Raw genomic sequence first — 11,915 nt, forward strand, 5'->3', positions numbered from 1 at the left:
TTCAGTCCCGAGTCACTGTGGGATTGTTTATTTGGTATATAATTTAGCTGAAAGCCACATATCTCTGGCTGCTCGGATATTTCAGTCTTTGCTGCGGTTTTCTCACTGCAGCGGGTGTTTTTACTGGTTTATTCAGTGGAGCGGGTGCGCCCAGAAAGAGAGAATGAAACAAACGAGTTAAGTGGTTAAAGGGAGGGACTGAACGCTCTGTAGTTTTACGTTGTCTCAATTGAGAAAGTCACTGAGTCTTTGTCTTTTATGCACTTGCTATTGGCCGATGTATAAACCCAGTGTCCAATCCCCAATCAGAATGGAATGAAGACTGAACCGCCTCTTTTGCTGTGATTGGTTAATTCATTTGCTGTTGTTCGTGCCAAGAAACCGAGGGAGGTTCCAGCCCACTGGAGCTAGAACCACCATGTGACGTCAACAGCAGCCTGGACTGTCCCATTGTCACAGTAAGTTAGGGGGGGGAGTGATGAATAATGACCCAGCCTCTGTCAGGAAAAGCCGGGGTAAAAGCTGCTTTTATCCTGTGGTGATTGGATTGAATCTAGAATCCCGGCGCCGGCTCCCGGGAAACTGTTCACTTTAGCCGCGGGGGGAGAGGGAGTTGAGTCTGGGAATGATACCTCCCCCCCTGTCTGAATGGAGCCGGACACAGGCCCCGCCTCTTTCCCATTCGGCCCGGTGGATGTGTCTCTCCTGTTGTCCCCCTGTCCCCGGCTCTGAGCGGATCCCTCTCTCGGGGAATGGATGGAAAGGAGCTGCAGGTCCTGTCAGTGTCTCACACCCGGGGGGAGGGAGGGGGATCCGGGGGGAAACTTTCCTTTATCTTCACCGGGATTTAACTCTTTATCCGGGGGGGGGAAATGGATGGAAAAGGAGCTGCGGGTCCCTCAGTGTAAACCGGAGCGGGGACCGGGAGTGGGAGCGGTGACCGGGAGTGGGAGCGGGGACCGGGAGTGGGAGCGGGGACCGGGCGGTTCCTCCTGCTGATACCGGATTAAACTGTCAGGTTTGGAGCGGGAACAGGATCAGCAAAAAAACGACATCGAGAGAAAATGGCCGCAGCAAAGGTGGAGATTCTGATTGACAGGGCGTCCCGGCAGCTGATTGGATCTGGTTTGTGTTGGGCGGGTTGAGCGCTGATTGACAGGGCTGCGTAGCAGCTGATTGGATCCTGATGTGTTGGGCGGGGTTAACGCTGATTGACCGGGCGACGTAGCAGCTGATTGGATCCTGAATTGTGCTGGGCGGGGTTAACGCTGATTGACAGAGCGACATAGCAGCTGGTGAAAAAGCCACAGTCATGAGGATGTTCAGTGCGTCTCGGACACTGAACCAAGACCAACAGCAACTAAATGGAGTCATGAATGTGTTTTTGCTACTGAAGTAAACTCAATCACAACAATGAGGATGTTCCAGTTTATCTTGAAGTGTGGGTGCCATTAAGTCTTGTTTCATGAGGCCACACAGACAGTGAAACATGTTCTGAATCATAGCGACACGAGGAGAGACCCCCAACCAGCAGTTCAATGTATCTCAGACAGGTAAGTTCCAGTTTCAGTTTTCTCCCATCACTTCAAGATGATTCCAACATTAAAGACAGACCTGTGTTTATATTGCATCTTTCCTGGTAATCTACAGCTCTGCTAGGGATGTTGGTTGATGGCCAAATAAACCAGGAGGAAGTCACCTATTCCACTTCCAGTACTGGCTGTAGGATCACTTACATCCATGGGAGAGGGCAAAAGGGACCCTCAGTTTAATGTCTCGACTAAAAGACAGAACTTCCAATAGTGCAGCACTCCCTCAGTGCCGCAGTGGGAATGTCAGCATTTTTTTGAGCTCAGGTCTGTGGTGTGGGTTTTGAACCTCATTGTTCAGGGACAGGGACGTGCTGTCTTTTGGACAGGACGTTGAACCATAGGATCATATATGTTTCAGTCAAGTTGTGTCTCAGTCTAAAATCCAGCAGATACATGCCTAATGTGTCCAGCTTTTCCTCATAAGACAACCAATACATTCCAGGTATTAGTCTGGTAAACCTTCTCTGAACTGCTTCCAACACATTTACATCCTTCCTTAAACTGGAGCATAACCTCCCTATTATATTCAGTTCACCTCACATTGTCTTCGCTTTCCTAATTACTTGCTGTACCTGCATACTAGCCTTTTGTGATTCATGCACTAGGACACTCAGATCCCTCCATCTAAGCTCTGCAATCTCTCACTACTTAGATAATATGCTTTTTCATTTTTCCAGCCAAAATGGACAGTTCACATTTGCCCACATTATACTCCATTTGCCAGATCTTTGCTCAATCACTTAAGCTATCTATGTCCCCTTCACAACTTACTTCATCAGCAAATTTAGCAGCCATACCTCCTGTCTCTTCATCCAAGTCATTTATATAAATTGTGGAAAGTTGAGGCCCCAGCACTAATCCCTGTGGCACACCACTTGTTTCATCCCACCCATTTATTAATGTGGCAATCACCTTGATAAAAACAATTGCTAGTTAAACAGGTGATGGCCATTGATTATCCCATCTAAATAGAATAGAAAGATACGGCTGGAACACTGTGTGGTTGCATTGAGGAGTTATCTTGAAAAATAAACCAGCTTGAACTAAAGGGCCACAGCCTGGATTAATTCCATCAGGCCCCAAGGATTTGTCAGCCCACAACTCTTAACAATTTTTTCACTACCGTTTCATTGGTGATTGTAATTTTCCTGAGTTCCTCTCTCCCTTTTCCTGATTTACAGCTATTTCTGGGATGTTACTTGTATCCCCCGTAGTGAAGACTGATACAAAATCTGTTCAATTCATCTGCCATCTCCTTACTTCCCATTATTAATTCCCCAGACTCGTTTTCTATAGGACCAATGCTCACTCTGTTAATTCTTTTCTTATTTAGGTATCTATAGGAACTCTGGCTATCTGTATTCATATTTCTAACTAGCTTTCTCTCAGACTCTAATTTTTCCTTCCTTATTAACCTGTTTGTCATTCTTTGTTCTCTATATTCTGCCCAATCTTCTGAGCTGCCACCCATCTTTGCGCAATTATGATTTTTCTTGAAGTTTGATACTGTCTTTAACTCTTTTAGTTAACCATGTGTGGTGTGTCCTCCCCTCGGAATTTTTCTTTCTCATTGGAATGTATTTATTTTGTGTATTCTGAAATGTCCCTTCAAATATGTGCCACTGCATCTCTACTGACCTATCCCTTAGCCTTATTTTCCAGTTCACTTTAACTAGCTCTGTTTTCATTCCCAAATAACTGCCCGTATTTAAGTTTAAAATACTAGCCTTGGACCCACTCTTCTCTCCCTCAAACTGAATGTAAACTTCAATCATATTATGATCACTGCCACCTAAGGGTGTCTTCACTATGAGGATATCAATTTATCCTATCTTGTTGCACAATACCAGGTCTAATATAGCCTGCTCTGTGGTTGGCTCCGGAACATGCTGTTCTCAGAAACTATCCCAAAAACGTTCTATGAACTCCTCATCTAGGCTACCTTTGCCCATCTGATTTTCTTTCCAGTCTATATGTGGATTAAAATGTCCCCATGTGCCTTTCTGACAAGCTCCCATTATTTCCTCCTTTAAATTCCATCCTACTGTGTGGTCACTGTTAGGGAGCCTGTACACCACTCCCACAAATGACTTCTTGCCTTTATCATTTCTCATCTCGACCCATACCGTTTCTGCATCCTGGTTTCCTGAATTTAGCACAATAGTGAGGGATGACCTATTACTGCAATTAATTAACAGAGCCACCCCTCCACCTTTTCCTAGCTTCCTGTCCATCTTAAATTTCATGAGCCCTTTAATATTCAGGTCCCAATCTGTCATCCTGCAGCTATGTCTCTAACGTGGTCATGTGATCAGACCTGGAGGAGGACATCCAACCAGAGCTGGTGTTCCAGCTGCCCTTTAGTGTGATGTTACCCACGCTCACTATTTGAGTAAATAAATGGATGATTGCCTTTAGATCTACAGTGTGAGTGGTGACTGAAAATCGTGCAACATAGGAGTTCATTCAGCCCATCGTGCTGCCTCTGAGGAAGAGCTACTCAATTAATCCCAGTCCCCTTCTCTTTTCCCACAGTTCTGCAGATTTCTTTCCCCATTCAGGTGTTTATCCAACTTTCAAAAACTTTAATTGAAAGAGCATTTTTAGCCTTGTTAAATCTCAACTTTGGAGCTTCATAAAACCAGATTTGGCCCTGAGCCACATTAGGAACAGGTGACCAAAAGCTCAGTCAGAGGTCGGTTTTAAGGCTCATCTTCAACAAGGACAGACAGTGTCGAAGAGGTTTAGAGAGGGAGTCCCAGAGCTTAGCGCCCAGGCAGCTGAAGGCACGGCCGCCATTAGTGGAGCGATGGAAAACGGGGGATGCTCCAGGGGCTTGAATTGGAGGAGCGCAGAGATCTCAGAGGGTTGTAGTGAAGGTTGCAGGTTACAATGACAGGGAGGGGCTGGAAGACAGTGGAGAGATGGGGAGGATTTGAGGGGTTGGAGAAAGTTAGAGATAAGGATGGTCGGAGGGACAAGAGGTTACAGAGATAGGGAGGCAATGAAAGGATTAGTAAGCAAGGATGAGAATATTAAAATTGAGGCATTACTGGACCGGAGGCTAATGTATGTCAGTGAGCAACATGGGGGTGATGTGTGAAAGGGACTTGGTGTGGGTGTTAGGATATGACGGCAGCAGAGTTTTGGATGGGCTGGAGATTAGAGGGTGGAATGTGGGACACTGCCCAGGAGAACATTGGAATAGTTGAGTCTGGAAGTAATAAACGCAGACATGAGGGCTTCAGCAGTAGATTAGCTGAATGGGGGGAGATGCTTAAGTTAAATAGTGGATCTAATTCGCATTTGAGCTGTAATGTTTTCTATTCCAGTTTGTCGAACCCCAGACCCAAGTGTAACTCCTGCAGTTGATCATCATAACCAACACAACACAACCGAAGGTAATACCGTGTGAAATTTTATAATGTTAGATGAGGGGTCAGCTGTGGTTCAGTGGCTTCAACACTCACCTGAGTCAGGTGGTCATGGGGCCAAATCCCCCTCCAATAGACATGGGGAAAATTGAGCACAACACCTCCTAGGGTAGTGCCAGATGGGGCGGTGCCACTCCCTCTGGCTTCTCCCTGAGGGGCCATCTTTTTTATGGGCTGAGAAACCCAGGTTGCCATTTGCCTTCTCTGGTGGATGTACATGATCCCAAATCTCCAGCACAAGCTGGGTTTAGTTGAAGGCCCTTAATGCCTGAGCTTTAACCTTCCCACAGAAATGAAAGCAGTGATTTACTGGTCAGTGCTTCTTGTAAATCAAGCATCGCAGTATAACCATGTGAAGCTTGGGATGTAATGTACCAGCAGGGAGGTTATATCTGTGGATAAATACTTACAATCTTTCCCTGGTGACTCGCCTGTGCCAGTTTCTGGGCTCCTTGGGGAGCAGCTTGTGCTGCCCTGTACCTACAAACGCAATGTCCCAGTCTCAGATTTACTGGTAATTTGGGGGACATCTCAGCATGAACATTTACACAAGTTCATCGGTGGGAATGACGATTTGACTGGACAAGACCCATGGTTCAGAAACAGAACAAAACTGTTCAAAGATCAACTGGAACAGGGCAGCTGGTTGGTTCTGATCTATGACCTCAGGAAGTCTGACATGAACCAGTATCAGTGTCAGATTTACAGGAACACGAGTGTGGGCTATTATTGGGAGCAAACTGATCTTGGTCATCTCTCTAAGAGGTGAGAGGTTTCTGTTTCAGGCATTCTGTATTTAATCTCTGTATGGGTTCGGTCGTTCAGTGGTTATGTTACTAGACTAGTAATACAGAGACCTGGACTAACAATCCAGAGGATGAGAGTTCAAATCCCTCCATGGCACTTCCAGAATTTAAATTCAGTTTATTAAATAAAAATCTGGAAATATAAAGTTGGTTCCAATAAAAGTGACCCTGAAGCTGTTGGATTGTTGCAAAACCCCAACTGGTTGACGAATGTCCCTTTAGGGAAGGAAACCTGCCGTCCTTACCCAGTCTGGTCTCTATGTGACTCCAGTTCCACAATAACCTGGTTGACTTTTAACTGTCCTCTGACTTGCTCGGCCACTTCAATCAGAATCAAACCATGAGAAAAAAAGAGACTAAAATTGAACAGATCACTGGATGTGACCCAGTTATGGAATCAGGAAACAACCAAGACCCACCCAGCCCAGTGGACTCTGCAATATCCCCTCACTAACATCTGGGGACTAGTGGTAATGCTGGGAGAGCTGGGTGATATAGTCATACTCACTGATGGAAGGAGTTAACAGAGTTATCAAGCTGCCCCCCCTCAGCTGATGAATCAGTACTCCTGCATGTTGAATGCCACTTGGAGGAAGCACTGAGGGTAGCGAGGACACAGAATGTACTGAGTGAGGTCTTCAATGTCCATCATTAAGGCTGGGTCAGTAATAGCACCACTGACTGAGCAGACTGAGCCCTGAAGAACAGAGCTGTCAAACTGGGTGATGGAAGGAGTTAATGGAGCTATCAAGCTGCACTCACTCTCCAGCAAGGAGCTCTATCCATCTCCAGATGTTGGGGAGGTGGGGCCCATCGCACCTCTCAGGCAGCCTTTACAAGACCCAGTGCACTTGCCTTGAAAGTGTATCCCAGTAGACCCAGGATCCTGGGGGGATTCTCTCCACAGGGGGATGTAGGCTGCTGGGAATGATCCTGCTCAGGGTAACTCTGGAAAACTTCCATTCTACCCCCCACAGTTAATGCAATCCTGTTGGATTTTTCACTCTGCCGACCTGTTCCTGATCCTTCCCGATCAGTTTGACCCAAATCCCGTTCCCCCCAGGATGTGTTTCCCCAAAGCCCAATAGAGCCTTTGAACATTTCTGCAGTTTGTTTCACACTAGAATTAGACTAGAATTAACCAGGGATCTGTTTGTACTGGGGTTGATTCTGAAACACTAGGTGCTGAAGGTCTCTGCTGTTAGTTTTGTTAGTGTCTCCCAGTCTGTTAATGTCTTCATTCTGTCCATAGATTCTGGACTCTCTACTGGAGCAAGAGTGGGATTGGGAATCGGAATTCCTGTTCTTCTTGTTGCTGTAATTGTGGTTTTCATATTCCAAACACGGCAAAGATGGTGAGTTCTAGAATGTTCCACGGCTCCCATTGTTAATTCCAGTTTAGTTTTATTACATTTAGTGTTGTGGAAAGGTTGTGTACAGCGATACACTTTGAGCTGCCTGTGCTCATCTCTCTGGCCTCTTGACCATCCCCTGATTTCCATCACTGCACCATTGGCCGTCGTGATGTCAGCTGCCTGGGCCCTAAGCTCTGGAATTCCCTCCCTAAACCTCTCCTTTTCAGGCACTCTTTAAAACCGACCACCTTTTGATCAAGACTTTGGTCACCTGTCCTAATATCTCCTTATGTGGCTCACGCTTTCCCCTGTTAGGCACCTTTGGACAATAAGGCTGCTATATAAATGCAAGTTCTTGCTCAATCTCAGCACCCTGTGACCCGGCCATCAGTGGTTTCCATCACTGGGGCAGCCATCTTGGATTTCCTTGTCTCCTTCAACATCCCCATCTCCCTGCCCACCTCTCGCCCACCCAGCGGTGGGGAGGGGAGATTATTACAGACTCTCTAACTCTGTCCTCTGACTCTCCATCACGATATTTCTGTGTCTGTTAACCTGTTTGGTCACTGCTGGATTGGGCTTGAGCACATCAAGGAATATCCTGTCCATCTGTGGCTCCTCTCAATCCTTCAGGATCAGTCTGGAGAGCCCGGACACTCCCAACCTCCTCGTGTCTGATCTGATCCCCATCATCTTCAGCTCAGTGTTAACCGAGATCCTCATCAATTCTTCTTCTTCTAAAATATTGAGGTGAGCTGGCATTTTTCTATTTGTCTGGTGCCTCGGTCAGCACAGCTCCTGTGGAGTGTCCAGCTCTTGCCCATTGCCTCCCCTATGAGCCTCCTCTCCTCTACACTCTGTGCTCCATCACCGTACAGCTCCTGTGACCCATTTTCCAGCTGCTATTGGTACCCAGGTTGTTGAGTGTAATTTAATCGGTCTGTGCTCCTGAACGGCTCCTTTCCACACTTGTCCAAAGTGTTGGATTCTTTTAATGTCACCTGAACTCTGCTGGTTTTTCTCTCCTAGGAATCGACAGTCGAACAATCGAAATGAAGCATCTAAGGATGTCCCTTTGACAGGGGTGACCTGTCCAGATGAAACACGGGGCCTTGTGACAACAGCACCTGAGCATCAGGATGGAGCGGCTGGAGAACAAAACCTTCTGGGGAACGGGACTGTCCAGCACCGACTGAGTTTCCCCAGCACTGAGCCTGTGTCAGGGAGGGGAAAATCAGTCCAGAATGGATGATTGTTACATATGAACGTATAACCCTCTGCGCTGTGGAGGCTCCCCCCCCAACACCACCACTGCCCTGCGGGTGCCAGCCCTCCCCCCATCACTCTCTCTCCCCCCACCCACAATGAGGCACCGTGGACTACGTGCTGAGAGATGTATTAGAGCTTGGGGGCAGCCGCCACAAAGGCGCAATGGGGAAAGGTCGCTGTCTAAGACCTTTCAGCTACAGTGCACCGAGGGGCTGGGAATTGTATAGACCCCTCGGGCTGTACGATTCAGACGGAAAGTGTACAGTGAATACTAAATATATCATCATTGTATTGAAGCACCTCAGAGTGTTAACATGATGTATGTCGATAAAGTGAATAGCTTTGCACTGTCTGACTCTCGGTAATGACCATATTGAAATGTCTGTAATATTGATTCCATTGAAACACCTCATGACCTGTGTGGAAAAGTGGAATATGATTGCATTTTTTGTGATGGCCATTTCGAAATGCCTTGTAATGTTTTTTCAAATATTTTATGAAAGTATATTGTTCCAAATAAAAATTTTGTATTTTATATCTTCAAAATGAAGTCAAAACAGGTCTGTGGGTCTGGATTTTTAATTTCGTATGTTTCCCAGTTGGAGGAGATTCTGATCCTCCAGACAACCCTCAGAGAGAAATTTCTCATTTCTGTCTTAAATGGGCAACCTCTTATTTTTAAAGCATGAGCCCCAAGTTCTAGATTCTCCCACAAGAGGAAACATCCTCTCCACATCCACCCTGTCAAGACCCCTCAGGATCTTACTCTTCGAGTCTGTCCAACCCACCCATTCCAGGTATTGGTCTGGTAAACCTTCTCTGAACTGCTTCCAACGCATTTACATCCTTTCTTAAATAAGGAGACCGTTCAGTGCTTCCTTGTGGAGATCATAGTTCAGGATTGAAATCAGAATCACTTCCCACTGACCATGAGTCCTTGTCACAAACTTGTTATCAGTGAGTCTGAGATGATAATTTCAGAATGTCCAAATCAACAGGAGATCAGGAAAAGGACTTGATCAATTTGGTATTTTAGGGACATTTATTTATTACACTGAATAAGTTCAATAATGTATTGGTACTTACAATTATATTTTGGACACTATTAAGTTTATACAAAAGTTCCCTGCCTTCCATGATCTTTACTGTCATCAGTGTAGAACATGATCTTGGAGAGTTTCCCAATGCAGCTGCAGTTGGTGGCTTTGGCTTGGTGGGTGCGGGGGTGGGATTATGAGATTCGGGACTCTCCCTGGATGAACATCCTGTGTCACCAGCTGCTCTCCTTTGGTGGCTCTGGTCAATTCTTCCACAGGACCTCCACGCCTAGAATCGGGGAGAGATTGGTGCCTTCTCTCCACCCAGAAACTGAACTGGACTAGCCATATAAACGCTGTGGCTACAAGAGCAGGCCAGGGGCTGGGAATCCTGCGGCGAGTAACTCACCTCCTGACTCCCCAAAGTCTGTCCACCATCTACAAGGCACAAGTCAGGAGTCTCTGATGGAAACTCTCTACTTGCCCTGGATGAGTGTAGCTCCCACAACACTCAAGAAGCTTGACACCATCCAGGACAAAGCAGCCCGCTTGATGGCACCCCTTTTACAAATATTCACTCTCTCCACCACCGACACACATTTGCAGCAGTATGTACCATCTACAAGATGCACTGGAGAAACTCTGTATAACCCTCCCTATCCTTGTAACCTCCTCCAGCCCCTACGACTGTCCCTATCCCTTTAACCTCCTCCAGCCCTACAAACCTCCCTATCTCTGTAACCTCTTCCAACCCCGTATAACCCTCCCTATCCTTGTAACCTCCTCCAGCCCCTACAACTGTCCCTATCCCTTTAACCTCCTCCAGCCCTACAAACCTCCCTATCTCTTTAACCTCTTCCGACCCCCTATGACCCTCCCTATCTCTGTAAACTCTTCCAACCCCTATAACCCTTCCTATCTCTATAACCTCCTCCAGCCCCTGCAACCCTTCCTATCTCTGTAACCTCCTCCAGCCCCTACAACTGTCCCTATCTCTGTAACCTCTTCTAACCCCCTATAACCCTCCCTATCTCTGTAACTTCCTCCAGCTTCTGTAACCTTCCCTATCTCTGTAACCTCTTCCAGCCCCAACAACCCTCCAAAATCTCTGCGCTCCTTTCAGCCCCTTGAGCATCCCCCGATTCCCATCGCTCCAACATTGGCGGCCGTGCCTTAAGCTGCTTGGTGCCCTGAGCTCTGGAATTCCCTTCATAATCCTCTATCTCCCTTCCTTTAAGATGCCCCTTAAATCTTCATTGTCTAAGCTTTTATTCCTAGTGTCTGCTTAGATGGCTCTGGATCAACTTTTGACTCATTTACAATCCCCTGATGTGCATAGGGGCACTTTTTTGCAGTATTAATGGCGCTATATAAATGCAAGTTGTTTTTTGTTGTTGTTCCTGTATTAAAGGCGTTCAGCCATTAGATGGCGCTGCTCATCCAAATTTAAAACTGAGCAGCGGCGCCACCAGGTGGGCAAAGGGCGGTATTGCAGAGACAACTTCAGCAACTTTCAAAACAGAGACTTGCATTTCTCTGGCGCCTTCACCTTCCCAGGATGGCTAAAGCTTTTCACAGCCAATTAAATACTTTTCCAAAAGTATGTTCGCTGTAGTAATGTAGGAAACGTGGTGGCCAATTTTCGGACAGCAAGCTCCCACAAACATCAATGTGATAATGATCCAGATCATGTTTTTTTAGTGATGTTGGTTGAGGGGTAAATATTGGCCCCAGGACACCGGGGAGACCTTCCCCCTGCTCTTCTTCCAAATAGTGGCCGTGGGATCTTTTACACGCACTAAGGAGGCAGATGGGGACCTTGGTTTAAAATTTCACCTGAAGGCCAGCATCTCCTTTGGCACCGACCCTCCGACAGCGCGGCACCCCCTCAGTGTTGATGGGGGGCAGCGGGTTTGGAGAGGGACCGGGAGGTAGGGGGCTGGTTGGAGAGGAACCAGGGTCATGGGGTGGGGAGAGGAAGCAAGGACAGATGGCGGGGGGGGAAGAGAAGGAGCTGGGGGTGGGGAGAGAGGGAGTTGGGGGGGGAGAGAGGGAATGGGGGGGAAGAGATGGAGTGGGGGGGAAGAGAGGGAGTGGGGGGGAAGAGAGGGAGATGGGGGGGAGAGAGGGAGTGGGGGGAAGAGAGGGAGTGGGGAAGAGAGGAAGTGGGGGGAAGAGATGGAGTGGGGAAGAGAGGGAGTGGGGAAGAGAGGGAGTGGGGGAAGAGAGGATGTGGAGGGGGAATGGGCGAAGAGGGGGAGTGGGGGAAGAGAGGAAGAGAGGGAGTTGGGGGGAGAGAGGGAGAGGGGGGAAGAGAGGGAGTGGGGGGGAGAGAGGGAGTGGGGGAAGAGAGGGAGTGGGGGAAGAGAGGGAGTGGGGAGAAGAGAGGGAGTGGGGAAGAGAGGGAGTGGGGGAAGAGAGG

General features: G+C 47.5%; 1 long non-coding RNA gene across 1 annotated transcript; it reads left to right on the forward strand.

The window, feature by feature from the left end:
* The first annotated feature begins 1,301 nt into the window (after window positions 1-1,301).
* On the forward strand, window positions 1,302-9,013 carry LOC144675670 (uncharacterized). The gene is made up of 4 exons (XR_013575121.1): window positions 1,302-1,553; window positions 4,925-4,993; window positions 7,085-7,187; window positions 8,217-9,013. It is a non-coding gene; the product is annotated as an uncharacterized LOC144675670 (long non-coding RNA).
* The last annotated feature ends 2,902 nt before the right edge of the window (window positions 9,014-11,915 follow it).

The sequence above is a fragment of the Cetorhinus maximus genome, unplaced genomic scaffold (genome assembly GCF_964194155.1).
Source record: "Cetorhinus maximus unplaced genomic scaffold, sCetMax3.hap1.1 HAP1_SCAFFOLD_1095, whole genome shotgun sequence".
Classification (NCBI taxonomy): Eukaryota; Metazoa; Chordata; class Chondrichthyes; order Lamniformes; family Cetorhinidae; genus Cetorhinus; species Cetorhinus maximus.